Raw genomic sequence first — 15895 nt, 5'->3', positions numbered from 1 at the left:
CCGTAACGGATTCTTGGTTAAAAGAAAAGAACGGGCAGTTATCATTCATTTTTCGTAAATATTTCAAGCCAGAGTTACACAAATTTTATTCATTGATTTTTTTTTTTTCCCACAACGTCTCAAAGTGCATGCATGGTGCTATTTAAAATAAAAATTACCTTGAATCCTCGACCAAATCACTCTTGATACACTCCTGCCTGCTTGTATGCAGTAAAATCTTCGCCCTCTATCCACCTAAATCTGGCGTTAGAAGGCAGCGTGTGTTTGAGTTAATCACATTGAAAGCCAACTCAACGTTATGCCTGGGTCGGCCCCCTATGCGAAGGCGTGGCGCAATCTTTGGGAGCTGTCTTGTCAACTGATTATTTAACCATATCAGACCCCTCAAGAACTGAAAAAATATTATTTAAAATCCCCCAGACCAATCACCGTGGGACAAAGAGACATTAAAGGAGTAGCACAGTAAAAATCCAGCCTGTGACTTTTGATATTTAAAGATTTCTGTAAGAATTGCACTTTTCTAGGATAGGTTGTTGGGCTCTTCCGTTCTGGACAATGCTCCTAAACCCATTTTCATTGATAATATATTTTTGGAAAGATGCAACTTCTCAATTCCCTCAGTCTTAAATTTTACTGTTAATAGGGTGACCATATTTTGATTTTCAAGAGAAAAAAAAAAAAAAAAAAAGAGGACATGCTTCTCTGCCTTGAGGTACTTCAATGATACGCAAAATTTACTCAAAGATGCCTTACATGTTTAAAGTATGCCTTCTCTGTAAGAATAAAATACGCAGTTCTACAATAAAATAATCTCTATTTCCAAAGATACAAATTCAGATAAGCTTCTCAGAAGTTATTCAAGATTTACATTTATTTTGCAAAAAATAATCTCCCTTGGTTGTTTCCAAAGAAGTCATCCTTCTCCCATCCAATTCAGTCAATCGGTACACTTCTGCCAGCTCTCTGGCTTCGTGGCACATTTGTAACGCGTGTGTCAAACAAAGCGCACAGAGAAAATAAGTGGGTGAGCGCATAAGTCGAGAGATAGAGCGGTAGCGGGGAATTGAACGGATAAAACCACAATTACGTAGCCCGGAGGAGATTTTTTGATGCTCAATATATTTTCCTGTACTCAAAATCTATCATTGCACGCTCAGAATAGTGGCACAAATCTAACGCCATATGGTCATCCCAATGTTGAGCTTGTTGCATGAAGCTAGAGAAAATGGGTCTCCCTGCAATGAGAAAATATTCCAATTGTACACAATTTATGTAACTCCAAGACTTTTTAGGGCCACTGTTTGTAGAAATAATAATCCCAAAGTTTATATTTTTTATTGCTGTCAAATTTATAGTGTTAACGGACGGTAATTATTTTTGTAATTAATCACGTTAAAATATTTGACGTAGTTAACGCATGCAAGGAATGCCCCGCTCATGCATTGCCTTAAACAGATTACAATGCAGATTGAGAGCTAAGAGGCAGAGAAAGGAGAGTGGACACAGGCGTCATTGGACCGCGCCGTTTATTGGCATAAGCTTCGGCAAATCCTTCACGACAAACATAAGTATCATTTGGTGAAAGGACAACAAAAATAATATTCCATCTCTCAAAGTTCACATTAAAAAAAAAAAAAAAAGCGCTTCAAAGCGCTTCAATCATTTTGCTCAACTAATACACTGGATGGCAATATCTAGTCACAATATAAAAAATATCAGAGGTCTTGTACGTTGTGAAGCCAGCACTCAAATGACCGTGTGGTACAATGGAACTGGGAACTACAGAGTCAGTCGAGGGACAAATCACGCTCATTGGCTTGATTTCTAGGTAATTTAAAACTTGCCATTGGCACCTTGTGGTATATTTCAATCCCTACCTTACGTAGTTAAAGACACTGTGGAAGAACGGCAGGGAGCCCATGTGACATCACCGCTCGGCGACATCAACAATGGCGAGCTATTTTTTATTTTTTGATTGAAAATTTTAGAAATGTTATTAAAATGAAAATATTAAGAGGGTGAAGGGAAAAGGTACCGTCATCGCACACACCATATAATTGTTTGCATTAGTCTAATACATTCATCTAACTATTGTTTGAGCAGACTCCACTACATTCCCTTTGACACAGTAAAGTGAATCCCTTTATCCGGGCTAATGAGGGGGAGATGAGAAAAGGAACCATTTCTCATAGGCACCGTCTAACTGTTTGCATTACTCTAACACACGTAATATAATTAATGAGGAAATAGTATCATTTTCATATTTACGGTAGGACTGCACTACTAATGTAAGATAAATAGCACACCATAGTTTAATGAGAAGAAATAGAAGAGATACACAATGCCGTCTTATCACAGAAGCCCAACGCATGCGTCACGAACAAGATTGACGCACCAACTCTTGCAATCAGTTCTCCCAGCAAACTCCAAGGACAAAGCACTTTATCCTAAAACAAGTAGAGACAGCCTGGACAAAAAAGTTGATAGCGGGCGTCCCATCTGCGCACGAACCTAAGCTGCCCAAAACCGGCCACAGAGGGGAAGACCCAAAAGCAACGCCCAGACACACCTTCGACACGGCCCGCTTCACCAAGGACTTTAAAAAGACTGGACACTGAGATAACACAGATTTTGCTGCTCGGAAACATGTAGCCTTGTTTTGGATCCAGAATTGTCCCTCCGTCGTCTATTTTTTGCCTTGTTTTTTACCATTGTCGACGAAAAAAGTCAATCTGCTTTCGGCAAGTCTTTTTCAAACTTTTGGAACATAGAGTCAGTACAAAGGGTTAATATCAGAGGTGGATGTGCGAAGTCCTGCCTTCCCGGTTGGCGTGTGCGGGGGCAGCATCAGCAGAGCGGCCCTTTGTTCGGCTGTCGCTGTTTCCGTGCGCCTTGCGGGGGGGGGGCGAATTTCAACAAGGCTTTTAATATAAAATTACTATAACTTGTACTAACATTTAGCTTTTAAGAACTACAAGTCTTTCTTTCCCTTTAACAGAAATAAATTTAATAATGTTAATGCCATCTTGTGGATTTATAGTGACAATTAACAAATACATTACTTATGTACAGTATGTTGAATGTATACATCAGTCTTGTGTCTTATCTTTCCATTCCAACAATAATTTACAGAAAAATATGGCATATTTTAGAGATGGTTTGAATTGCAATTAATTACGATTAATTTTTAAGATGTGATTAACTCGATTAAAAATTTTAATCGTTGGACAGCCCTATTATTTTTACTGCAGTAAATTCACGTTAGATAACCTTAACAAGTTCATGTCCTCCCGAGCTAGCTAGCTTCACTATTTGCCACTTATTGCCGACAAGTTTTTTATCAGAACCAGCATAAACACTCGCCATCTATATTATAACCAAATTCCGTTTGACAAAGATGTTGTTTACCTTCTTTTTTTGTCCTGAAATGGTTTCTTTCTCCATTCCTCCAGTCACAAACTTCGACTTAACTCGTAATGGGGAGGCTGACCTAACGACGTTAACTGTCACATTTTGCTGTGGGAGTGTTCAAACATCGCACCTGCAGCTAATTCCAGCTCATCAAGAGTAGTATTTAAACGCAGGCCATACAAGAAAAGGGCGCCGAAACATTGTATAGCTCAGGGGTCTCCAAACCGGTCCTCAAAGGCCGTTGTGGGTCCTGGTTTTTGTTCATACCGATTGAGCACAGACAATTAAGTTCAACCAATGAGGTTTCTGCTAAAACAAGTAGCACCTGACTGTAATCAACTGATTACACTTGTAAAACACCAGATTGGTTCAAAGGTGTCATCTTGTTTTGTTGGAACAAAATCCTGCACCCACTGCGGCCGTATGTGACCTCCGTGAAGTTGGCCCCCCCATCAGACGCAAATTTATATAAAAATTATGTCAATCGTTTGTGCTATGATTGTGCTTGTTTGTGCTGCAAAAAGTTTCGTTTGTGCCATCATCGTTTTGCAGTTATTAAACATTGTTTTTTAGGTCATCCAGAGTTCACCCAGCCCCCCATCTGCGGCGGAATGGAACCCCAGTGGTGTCGTTTGATTCTGCCTCGTTAGTGCTGGATTGTGCTGCAAAAAGTTTTGTTTGAACTGCCACGGTTTTTGAGATATTCATAAAAATGTATAGTGATGACGTCACGCGCAGCCCCCCATCTGCGGCGGAATGGAACGGCGATGATGCCATTTTTTTCTTCGTCGTTAGTGCTGGTTTGTGCTGCAAAAAGTTTCGTTTGTGCCCTCATCGTTTTGCAGTTATTAAACATTGTTTTATAGGTCATCCAGAGTTCACCCAGCCCCCCATTTGCGTCGGAATGGAACCCAAGTGGTGTCATTTGATTCCGCCTCGTTAGTGCTGGATTGTGCTGCAAAAAGTTTTGTTTGAACTGCTATGGTTTTCGAGATATTGGTAATAAAGTAAAGTGATGACGTCACGCGCAGCCCCCCATCTGCGGCGGAATGGAACGGCGATGATGCCATTTTTTTCTTCGTCGTTAGTGCTGGTTTGTGCTGCAAAAAGTTTCGTTTGAACTGCCATCGTTTTGTAGTTATTAAACGTTGTTGTTTTTTAGGTCATCCAGAGTTCACCCAGCCCCCCATCTGCGGCGGAATGGAACCCCAGAGGTGTCATTTGGTTCAGCCTCGTTAGTGCTGGATTGTGCTATAAAAAGTTTTGTTTGAACTGCAACGGTTTTCGAGATATTGGTAATAAAGTAAAGTGATGACGTCACGCGCAGGCCCCCATCTGCGGCGGAATGGAACGGCGATGATGCCATTCGATTATGCTTCGTTAGTGCTGGATTGTGCTATAAAAAGTTTTGTTTGAACTGCAACGGTTTTCGAGATATTCATAATAATGTGTAGTGATGACGTCACGCGCAGCCCCCCATCTGCGGCGGAATGGACCCGCGATGATGCCATTTTTTTCTTCGTCGTTAGTGCTGGTTTGTGCTGTAAAAAGTTTTGTTTGAACTGCTACGGTTTTCGAGATATTCATAATAATGTGTAGTGATGACGTCACGCGCAGCCCCCCATCTGCGGCGGAATGGAACGGCGATGATGCCATTTCTTTCTTCGTCGTTAGTGCTGGATTGTGCTGCAAAAAGTTTCGTTTGTGCCATCATCGTTTTGCAGTTATTAAACATTTTTTTTTTTTTTTTGTAATGAAGACGATGCTCAACTTTTTTTTTCGGTCATCAAGAGTTCAATTGACCCACCCCTCACCTCCACATATGGCGGTTCCTTTGTGAATTTTAATTTCTGATAACGTGAGTGCTCCGTCAGTGTGCTAATACCTACTGCCTGCTGAGAGGTGCGGAATTGTCAATTCTGATTAAAATCATGTTTGCAGTGATTGCCTCAAAAGGTTGTGAAACAAAATACAGTAATAAAGGTGTACAATCATTTTTGTCCAGGCCTACTAATAAACACATTTTTACATTTTTTTTTTTCATTTCTCTGTTCTCGTGATGATCACGGGTGAAATAGTATGTTTGGTTTGTAATGTTAACTCTCAAAACTTTAAGCTTCTTTTTAGAATTTCTTTTTAGGTCATCCAGAATGCACCCAGCCTCTCACAACTGTCGGCATTTGTACGTTCCTCGAAATGCTGTGTCAATGCAGAGAAAGATTTAAGTTTGTGTCACAAATGAGGACATTGATCTGTTAGACATGTCGAGAGAAAAAGTTTTCTCGGGTCGCATTACAACTCCACCCACAGCAACCTGCCCGGTAATAGACACAGAAAGAAAAAGTTATTTCATGCAGTTTGAATTTAAGCCCCTCCTGCCCCGGCATGTGCATAGAAATAAACTGTATACTCGTCGTAATTTGAATCTGGTCCATTTACGTTCCAAGTTTCAAGGTTAATTTCAAGTAGGGTAAAGTAAGGGTAAGTAAACTTAGTTAATACGACATATAAAACAGTGTGCCAGCACTGCTAGTTTTAGGACATTGTCTGCAAAATAAATGATTCCCCCCCCTCTGCAGGTTAGCTAGCCAACATAATGCACATTGTAATTTAGCAACTGTAGTGCACAAGAAGGGAACACTTCATCTAGTGCAGTTTTGCCTGGCTATTTTCCAGGTTTTCTTATTATTTTTCTTACCTCTAAGTCAAATAAGTCAAGAAATATAAATTTATAAGAAGTATATATGTGCAGAGCATGCTCTACTGCTATTAATTTATGAATGCAGCCAACCCATATTAATCTTCATTTTGCATTTTAAAAGTTACATTCATCAAGTGTAACAAGTGTTTAGAAGTATAGCACATAGCACATTATAATTGGTGGTAAAGGCCAATATAACTGAAGCAATGAATCCTAATTATTTTCTTTTGTCCTTAAACTAGATGCCCGAACAACCAGCAGTAGACAGGGACTCAATTTTTGCAGTTCTCTGCTCATTCAAGGAGGCCATACTTCAAACTGGCAACATAGCCACTCCAAATGCCACTGTTTGGACGGAACTTAGTAAGGAGCTGGGCGGGAAAATGTCGGCAAAGGCTCTTTACACCTTTGTTAAAACAGACAGACACAACATCTTGTCAGCTTTGGGATTCAGTCATCATGAAACTGATCCTGAAACAAGTGATGACGACACAAGCTCTGAATTGGATGACATTTACCCTGAACGGTCATTTCAGCTTCAAGTGCCTTTTGATGAGTGGAGGAAATTTATTCCAGAAGAGGCTGTATACAGAAATAAGTACTGTCAAACCCAAAAAAGAAAATATACAATTTTGAAGCCTGGCACCTGGACCCACATTATAAATGAACAAATCTGGAAAGCAGTAAAAAGTCCTTGCACCTTTATTTTTAAAAGAGCTAAGGTGTATCCTATGGCAACAAATAATTATATTGACATCAGAGGATACTGCAAGGAGTGTCATGGTCTTCTCAACCTCAATTGTGACAGAGAGCCCAAAATCAACAGTCCAATGATGCTCAACTGTTACATTAAGAACAGTGATGACTCCCTGCACACTGGCAACTCAAAGCGGTTCATGTCTGGGCAGTTGCGTTCCCAGCTTGCCACAGAACTTGTGGAGGGCAGGATGGAACCGCATGTATGGCGGGCATCACAGGCAGAGAAACTGATGAACTTTGGAGATCCTGAGCCGAGTCATCTACCAAATTTGGCCACCCTGCGCAAGGCAAAACAAGAGAAAAACGATATGGCATTAGGTGACAAAAATCCCATTTTGTCATTGCAATTAATGAAGTACAGTGTGCCTCACAGTGGTAGCATTAAAGACATTGGACTGGACAAGTTTTTCTGTCACTACTGGAGTCAAACGCAAATGCACGTGTACAAGACATTACACAAAAAATCTCACCCAACAGTATGTTTTGATGCTACTGGCTCAGTAGTTAAAAAATTGTTGAGACCGAATGGCTCTTCTGGCCACATCTTCCTTTATCAAGGTGTTATGACAGGGCATGACAGCTCTAGTGTACCAGTGGTGCAGATGCTGTCAGAGAAGCATGATGTTTGTGCGATCACACAATGGCTAAAGGAATGGATTCATGCTGGAGCACCTGTTCCAAAAGAGGCTGTGAGCGATTTTTCTCTAGCCGTTCTTGGAGCTCTAGTCAAGGCTTTCACCCCTCATCCCGATTTGAAGACTTACATCAATGAATGCTTTAAAGTATTGCTTGGCAATCAACCTGCAAAGCAAAGCTGCCCCCATGTTTTGTCAGGGTAGATGTTGCACACTGCATCAAGATGATCTGCCGGTGGGACTGCCTGAAAAATAAAAGATACCGTGTTAAAGATTTCTTTGTGAGGTCATTAGCACAGCTTGTCAAGTCACAAAGTTTGGAGCACGCAAAAAAACTTCTAAGTGCCATCACTATTGTGGCACTTAGTGAATACGAAGGGAATGACAGTTCTGGAGCCCCTCTCCCATCAGAAAGGTGCAAGATGTACCTGAAATCTCAAATTGCTGAAGAACTTGTCAGCTCCCAAGTTGAAGAGGTTGTGGGACAAGAACCACTGGATGCGCATAGTCATCAGATCCAGACAGATGCCAGACAGTGGGTGACAGAAATATGTGAGGAGAGCAGGTCACTTGCCAAGGCTGATGGGGACAGAGATAACATCCGTTTCCTCCCTGAGATTATTGCCCATGTAATAAGACTTGGATGCTACTTACCACTTTGGACAGGAATAATGGTCCCTCTCTTCCAAAGCACCAGCATCACTGCAAGTTCCGCTGCTGTTGAAGCAGAGTTCAACCTCATAAAAAATGGGCTTTTCAAGCACGAGAGCCTGCCTCTTCGTGTTGACCGCTTCATTTCTCGTCATCTGTCCTTTATTGAGGGGAACATGAGAATTTGCGCTGCTAAACAAAAATTTGAAAAGGCTGACAGTGATGAAAACAAAAACAAAAATGATGCTCACCCCAGTGATGAGTCTGACACTGCTGCCCACAAAAAGATGGATGAGAATGAGGTTGAAAATTGGAGAGGTCTCGTGGTTCCACCCAAAAAAAGGAAGCTGAGTTCCTATCTCTCGCCATGTTCTGAATGGCTCCATGTGGATCCATCTGTTGGACGCAAAAAAGTTAAGGTGCCAATGTTAAAGAATGGGAACCACCAACAGCCTGTGAAAGTTGGCAAATTCAAAATCTCTGTCCTAAATACATGTGCATTTGATGCGCTTTTCCAAAGTTTATGTTGTGCTTTTTGTGACAGCGTTTCTTTTGAAAATGCTGTTCGCAGCCCCAAATGTGACAACCAATTCTTTAGCCTTGTGAAAACGGTTACTACACGGGGTGTCACCCAGCAAGTGTACTCACAGAGAGCAGAACTATTGAGAGAAATCTTCAAATCTGTCCACCTGACCTCCGGTGCGCTCCAAGTAGATGCAAATTGCCACATTTCCACTCTGATTGGAAGAGCCATGAGAAATCTTCCAAGTGTTTTCCTGAAAAAACAATGTTCCTCACAGTTATGCGATCTCAGCACACAGGTGACAAGGGAAGTTCCCCTTGTGTGTACCGACATCGCCATGCTGCAGACCTGTGGCATGGCTCATCTTCAGGCAGCTGTTGAAGCAGGACTCAGCCTTCCTGACTCCACCTGCCTCAGGTCAAACCCAAAAACATCTCAATGCACATCTGCATTTGAAAAACAAGGCAAAATTACAGAAACGGGTCTATGTTCAGGGAATGTTTGCCACAGCTACAGTATGGGAGCATTTGTGTGGATTGACACCGACTTTGGCAGCAGTACTGCAGAAGTTGCCTTGCTGGAATTTCCCTCCAGTCTGGTGCTGCAAGAGAACACCTTTACTTTGAGAGCAGTCATAGCATTTCAAAGAGGCTTGACCCAGGATTCTCTTGGACATTATGTGGCATTCTGCAGGAGGGCTGCATGTTCATGGGAGATGTACGATGACCTTGGAAGTGGAGTGAAAGCAAAGTCAGACAACATAAAGGTCACCCCACATGCTTTGTTTTATACTAAGCAGTGACTGTTTGATATTGACATTGATCTGGTGTATATAGTTTGATATGTTTTAAGCAGGGAATGTTTGATGTTGACATTGATCTGGTGTATATAGTTGTTGAATTGTTAAAGTGTATATAGTTTGATATGTTTTAAGCAGTGAATGTTGACATTGATCTGGTGTATATAGTTGATTGTTTAATTGTTACAGTGTATATAGTTTGTTTTAAGCAGTGAATGTTTGATATTGACATTGATCTGGTGTATATAGATGGCGGATGGTACGGCAGCAGCAGCAAGCTCTGGAGCTGCGGCTTTTTCCAGAGTACGTCTAAAACCGGAGGTTTTCCAGACGATCGACGGGAAAATCATAGTTGAGGATGAACTTTTACACTTCCTGGCTATGAAAATACGAACTTTAAGTCAGGATGAAATTGTCATTTTGGCTACCAACTGTTTCGATTCCGACTGGATTGAAGCCTCAAAAAAGACGCTGTTTGAGCTTTGCCCAACTACACAGCGGAATATTTCGCACAAAGGTGCGCAAAAAGACGCGAATAACATTAAAAGCTGCCTCAAAGTCCTGAATGAGTGTGGTGACAATGTCCCACGGTTTGTCTCACACTATCTCGATGAACTACCACCAGTGACATTTTCTAACTTGGACGTTTGTAGCATTCTCCGTAAAGTGAAGCAGCTACACGCAGAGGTTTCTGCATTGAAGAGTGCGCTACATCTACAGGCTGAAGCCAGTGATAATCTGCGCCCTGTCGTGGTGGACGTAACCCGCAGGGTTACTGACCTGGAAAACCCCGCCGATCACGGCTGCACCGGGCAGATCGCATCGATGAGGCGTCCTAGTGAGGCGAATGCTAGTGCTAGTGCTAGCGCTAAGAAGGCTAATGACAGCTCTGCGGCGGGGTCCGGAAGCGCTGTGCCGGGAGAACAGCTAAACGCGCTGTCGCCGGTAACTGTGGAGGCGGCTACCTCAGCAGTTACATCGGGGTCGACGACGTCTCATCCCGAATCCCCAAAATGGACCCGCGTTGTGAGGAGGGGTCAACAGAGGCGTGCGGTGACGACCGGTGCCACGCGGGGCTCACGCGACACTAACTTGCCAACGGTGCCAAGGCAATCTGGCAAAGCTATAATCGGTACAGGATCATCTGGGAATATCAAAGTGGTCAAAACGAAGATGGTGAGTGTCTTTGCAACTAAGTTCTCTCCCGAACTAGACGCTGATACTCTGCGCGCTCACCTCGAGTTGAAACTTTGTCGAGAGGTGACATGTCATAGGATCGCAACGATGAATGGAAGATATGCATCATTTAAAATTTCTGCTGAGTGCCAGGATGTCTGCGACATGTATAACACGGAGCTTTGGCCGGAGGGAGCGTTTGTTCGGCGCTTTTATGAGCCACGTAAACATGCAAATGTTGCTGGAGCTGTGAATGCGCCGGTAACTGCCGCGAGAGTCTAACCCTATGCTATGGATCTGAACGTACTGTTTTACAACTGCCGTGGCCTGCGCTTGGGTCAGAGCGCGGAGGATAAAGCTCGCCGCATTGTTGTGGATCAGTTGCTAGAGCACTGTGACATTCTGTGCCTACAGGAAACTTTTCTGGCGAAACAGGACTTAGAAGGGCTAAATACGCTCAATGATAACTTTCATGGCGCCGGCGAGTCTTCCACTGACCTCAGTCTGGGTATAAGAAGGGGCAGAATACCTGGTGGCGTGGCGGTTTTATGGAATAAAAGACTGGACTCTGTGGTCAATGTCCTTAGACTTGGTGTAGATTGGTGCATTGCTTTACACTTGGCCAAGTCTGACAAAGAATTCCTAATTGTGAATGTATATACCCCATACGAATGTCGGGATAATGTTGAAGATTTTATGGATAAGCTGGCATTTATTAGTTCATTTTTGATGAATGTAAAATACACCAATGTTTTTATAGTTGGAGATTTTAATGCTGACATTTCAGACAACGGCTCTCTATTTGCCAACCACCTAAATCATCTCTGTAGAGATAATGGATTAGTTTTTTCCAGTAGGGAGCTCTTGCCCTCTGGTAGCTACACTCATATACTGGACTGTCTCAGAAAATTAGAATACACAATGTGGGGGAGGATTTGCGATAGCGTAGGAAACCTGACTGTAGATCTGGGTGGTTCAAATTTCTATCTCACACAACCTGGGGCGCCGGCCAGAGCGCTACTTCATGGCCCAGAATGTCCGAGGATGGATGGAAGGAGGCAGAATAATGAGGAGGCAGATTGCAGTAACTTAAAATTACTTTATCCGAAATGGCAGTTCCAAAATGGTACAACAGATGGCGACAATGTCCGTGTGATGGCGATGGTTTAATTTGGATGGGTAGTCAACTAAACTGTAGATTGCTAGCAGGAATTGGTGCCGGTGAATCCGTGGATGAATGAGTGGGTATGTGTGTGTGTGTGTGTGTGTGTGTGTGGTTTTCTGTATAAAGGAGAAAATAAAGCGAATTACAGCCCAGTAGTGACAGCAAGGCCAATTAGGCTCGAGCGTTTACGTCACAGCAGCACGGGATCATGCGAGATTTGCGACAACGCAACCATTGCGGAAGCATCACGGGACATTTAAACTTAGCGGCAACCAAAGATGGAAAAAAGTAAGGAATACTTGCCAGTTCAATACAGAGACAAACTTGTTACCACGGCGAAGGACAGATATGTGAGCAATTTTAAGGATGTGAACAATGTTGACCCTCACGAGCAAGCCGAACACAAATGGAATAAAGATGTCGACAAGCTTCCACCACTACGCGAAATGGACATCATGCTGTATTTAGTGTTTGGTATATGTTACTACACTCATCAGCAATTCCGAAACTACAAATCGCTACAAAGCTACGAACAGTTTTGCTGCGGATGGGTGCAGGATCTTCACTTTATGACCATAGCAAACGGCAACACATCTTTCTAGCAAAGGTAGGCAATGTGTGTTTACATTAGTCTGTGACCACGGATGTACAAATCTTTTGCTGCATAAAATGTAGCCTGTGTACAAATTCTTTGCCACTCTCTCACGTCAAAATATTACAGCTTTTTCATTTAGCAACGACATGAATTATGTCTTATGAAGACAATGCACATGTATGCATGCTAGTTGTTTAGCTTTAGCAATAGCTAACAACAGGCCGACTTAGGGCGTAAAGTTACTGAAATTTGCGTAAACAAACGAAATTAACTTACCGGAGTGGAAGTGCATAGAGCAAACTCAGTGTGTAACTGGAGAATCAAACGTTATGCCCTTCCTTCTGATCGAGGCCACCCATGCCATTCTTCGACGTTTGGTAAGTTCAGATATGAGCTTTCCCTCGCCTTTTCTCCATGTAGGGATCCGGAAGAAACTCAATGGTGTTCCGTCGAGCTGTACATTCTCCTTTCTATTCGATCGGTTGTTGCAATTCTTTACCGCACAATAATTTCCAACCATTTTTAAAGAGCGACCTGTGTTGAAATGCCTCATTGCTTATGTTTCTCGCTTCCACAATGGCGATAGCGGCGGAAACCTCGCGAGTGCCACGTCATACGCTCGAGCCTAATATACTAACATACAACTCACAGTAAATACCGAGATGGCACTTTAGCAATTCGCTAATTAGCTTAGCGCGCGGAGCTAACTCGTGGTGTCTCAAACAACAATAATAAATGCTAAACAGTACAAAGAGGTTCATGCACTCACCTCTCATAGACGCACACGGGACTTGCACACGCACTCAGGAAATTTCTAAATGAACACAATTCACAACTACTGGCGACAACTGAAAGGCGAGTAGCCACGAACTTTCTCTCTTCCTCCTCGCTCTAAATTAATTGGCGCCCATACAGGCAGGCAGAGGAGGACCCAAAACGTGGTGGCCCGGAGTTTGCCTGTTTAGAATACAAATAACACATGAGTCTTTTGTACACAGGAAATTAGAATATTGTGTATTCTAATTTCCTGAGACAGTCCTGTATATATACACAGGACTGTCTCAAAAAATTAGAATATTGTGTATTCTAATTTCCTGAGACAGTCCAGTAAGTGAGGCATGGCACACCACATCTTGGTTGGATCATTGTATCGCTACTGCAGATGCGCACTGTTCCCTGGCACAGATGGAAATTCTATATAATATGTCTACCTCCGATCATATCCCGGTTAAGATGATTATTAATTTTGCTAATGTTCCTGATACAGTTAAAGCAAAGAACAGCGTTAATCCAGATCTAGTAATCTGGTCCGCTCTTTCAGACGATAGCATTACGTCCTATTTTTCCGACACCGATGTACTGTTGAGCAAATTATATCTGCCCAAGGAAGCAGTTATGTGTAGAGATGATAACTGTAGTAACCTTAAACATAAAACAGATGTTATGGACATGTACAATCACATCGTATCAGCTCTTCTTGCTGCCAGTAAACCCCTCGCTAAATTTAAAAAGAGGGGTAAAGTCAGGCCTGGCTGGAATACTTTTGTAGCCGGATTTTATGCTGAAGCCTGTGAAGCTACCAAGTCTTGGGCTTTGGCTGATAGACCCAGGCAGGGCCCTATATTTGAATACAAGAAGCTCACAAATGCAAAATATAAGTATGCAGTTCGGTACATTAAAAAGAATGAGCAAAATTTGAGGACTGACTCCATGGCCAAGAAGCTTTTACGTAAAAATTCTAAAGACTTTTGGAAGGAGGTGAGGTTTGCTAATAATTGCAAGCCCTCCTTACCCTGTACGGTAGATGGTTTCTCTGGTGCAAATGATATTGCAGCTTTCTGGCGACAGCATTATAAAAATTTATTTAACTGTGTGCCGAAGGATGCCTATCAAGCAGGCAATGTCAAAGGGGTGTGCACATTTACGACCCATGAGGTGTATCAGGTTATAAAGAACTTATCAGTTAATAAATCCACAGGTATGGACTTTATATCTGCTGAACATCTAAAGCATGCTAGCCCGAGGCTTGCTCTGCTTCTCGCACTTTGCTTTACATCATTTATGGTTCATGGCTGTCTTCCTGAATCTATAATGTCAGTGCTGCTAGTCCCTGTCATCAAAAACAAAGCAGGAAAAGTGAACAGCTCTGACAATTACAGACCCATCGCCCTCGCTAGTGTCCTCTCTAAGGTTTTTGAACTCCTCCTACTAGAGAGAGTTAATGCGTCTATAAGCTCAACGGACAATCAGTTTGGTTTTAAACCTAAGCATGGTACGGATATGTGTATTTACGTTTTAAAAGAATTGGTAAATACATATGTAAGTAAAAACTCCTCTGTGCTTATGTGTTTTTTAGACGCTTCCAAGGCTTTTGACCGTGTCAACCATGGAAAGTTGTTTAAGAAATTAAGCCAAGCGGGTGTTTCTAGCGATATTTTAAGAATTCTGTCATATTGGTATGCACACCAAACAATGCAAGTGAAATGGGATGACTGTGTGTCTGCGCCTTTCCACGTCACCAATGGGGTTAGTCAAGGGAGCGTTTTATCTCCAATTTTATTTAAATTTTATATGAATGATTTGTCAAAACAGTTAAGTAGATGTAAAACTGGCTGCATGGCTGGTGGGTTGGTGGTGAACCATCTTATGTATGCTGACGACTGTGTGCTTTTTAGTCCAAGTTCAGCTGGTCTCCAGCAGCTGCTCACTGTGTGTGCCAGGTATGGGGAGCTACACGATATAAAATATAATGATGCTAAGAGTGTCGTGATGATTGTAAGATCAAATGGGGATAAACATATGGTCTTCCCTGACTTTAAGTTGGCTGGTCAAGAATTAAAGTCCTGCAGTCAGGTGAAATATCTCGGCCATATGATCACCGACACGCTGACAGACAATGAGGACATATTTCGCCAGTGCCGTTCGTTATATGTCCAAGCTAATATCCTCTTCCGTAAATTTGGTCACTGCTCGGATGAGGTCAAGGTGGCCCTTTTTAAGGCTTATTGTACACCACTCTACACTGCACATCTGTGGTCTAATTATAACAAAGGACATTTCCAGAGACTACAAGTGGCATATAATGATTCCCTAAGAATTTTGTTAAAAAGGCCCAGATGGACCAGTGCTTCAGCAATGTTTGTAGCAGCTCGGGTGAAAACCCTCCAGTCTGTTTTAAGGATAAACATGTTTAAGTTTATCAGTCGTCTGAATGGTTCAGAAAATGTGATTGTGTTGGGCCTGACCAACATTTTGTACAGCTTTACACGCTACTTGTCTCGGTTTTGGAAGCACTGGTATACGTGCCTTTTAAATGTGGGTCGTTAGCAGACCCAGTGCTGTGTTATTGTTTTACCATTTCTTTATTGTATTTTGTCTTTTAATCTATTGTTGTGTTGTGTTGTTGGACCTTGAGTCTGTTAATAAATCTATCTATCTATCTATCTATATAGTTGATTGTTTAATTGTTACAGTGTATAT

At 42.2% G+C, this 15895-nt stretch overlaps 1 long non-coding RNA gene across 2 annotated transcripts; it reads right to left on the bottom strand.

The window, feature by feature from the left end:
- Window positions 1-6309: 6309 nt before the first annotated feature.
- LOC130914985 (uncharacterized) lies at window positions 6310-8883 on the bottom strand. 2 transcript variants are annotated; one of them, XR_009063035.1, is made up of 7 exons: window positions 8806-8883; window positions 8409-8553; window positions 8161-8317; window positions 7935-8085; window positions 7636-7751; window positions 7342-7543; window positions 6310-7149 (listed from the first exon to the last, which is right to left on the bottom strand). It is a non-coding gene; the product is annotated as an uncharacterized LOC130914985 (long non-coding RNA). The 2 variants fall into 2 exon arrangements; XR_009063034.1 differs by having other exon boundaries at window positions 7935-8000.
- Window positions 8884-15895: the final 7012 nt, after the last annotated feature.

This window comes from Corythoichthys intestinalis, chromosome 4 (genome assembly GCF_030265065.1).
Source record: "Corythoichthys intestinalis isolate RoL2023-P3 chromosome 4, ASM3026506v1, whole genome shotgun sequence".
NCBI lineage: Eukaryota > Metazoa > Chordata > Actinopteri > Syngnathiformes > Syngnathidae > Corythoichthys > Corythoichthys intestinalis.
This window is presented reverse-complemented; position numbering and strand designations above follow the sequence as displayed.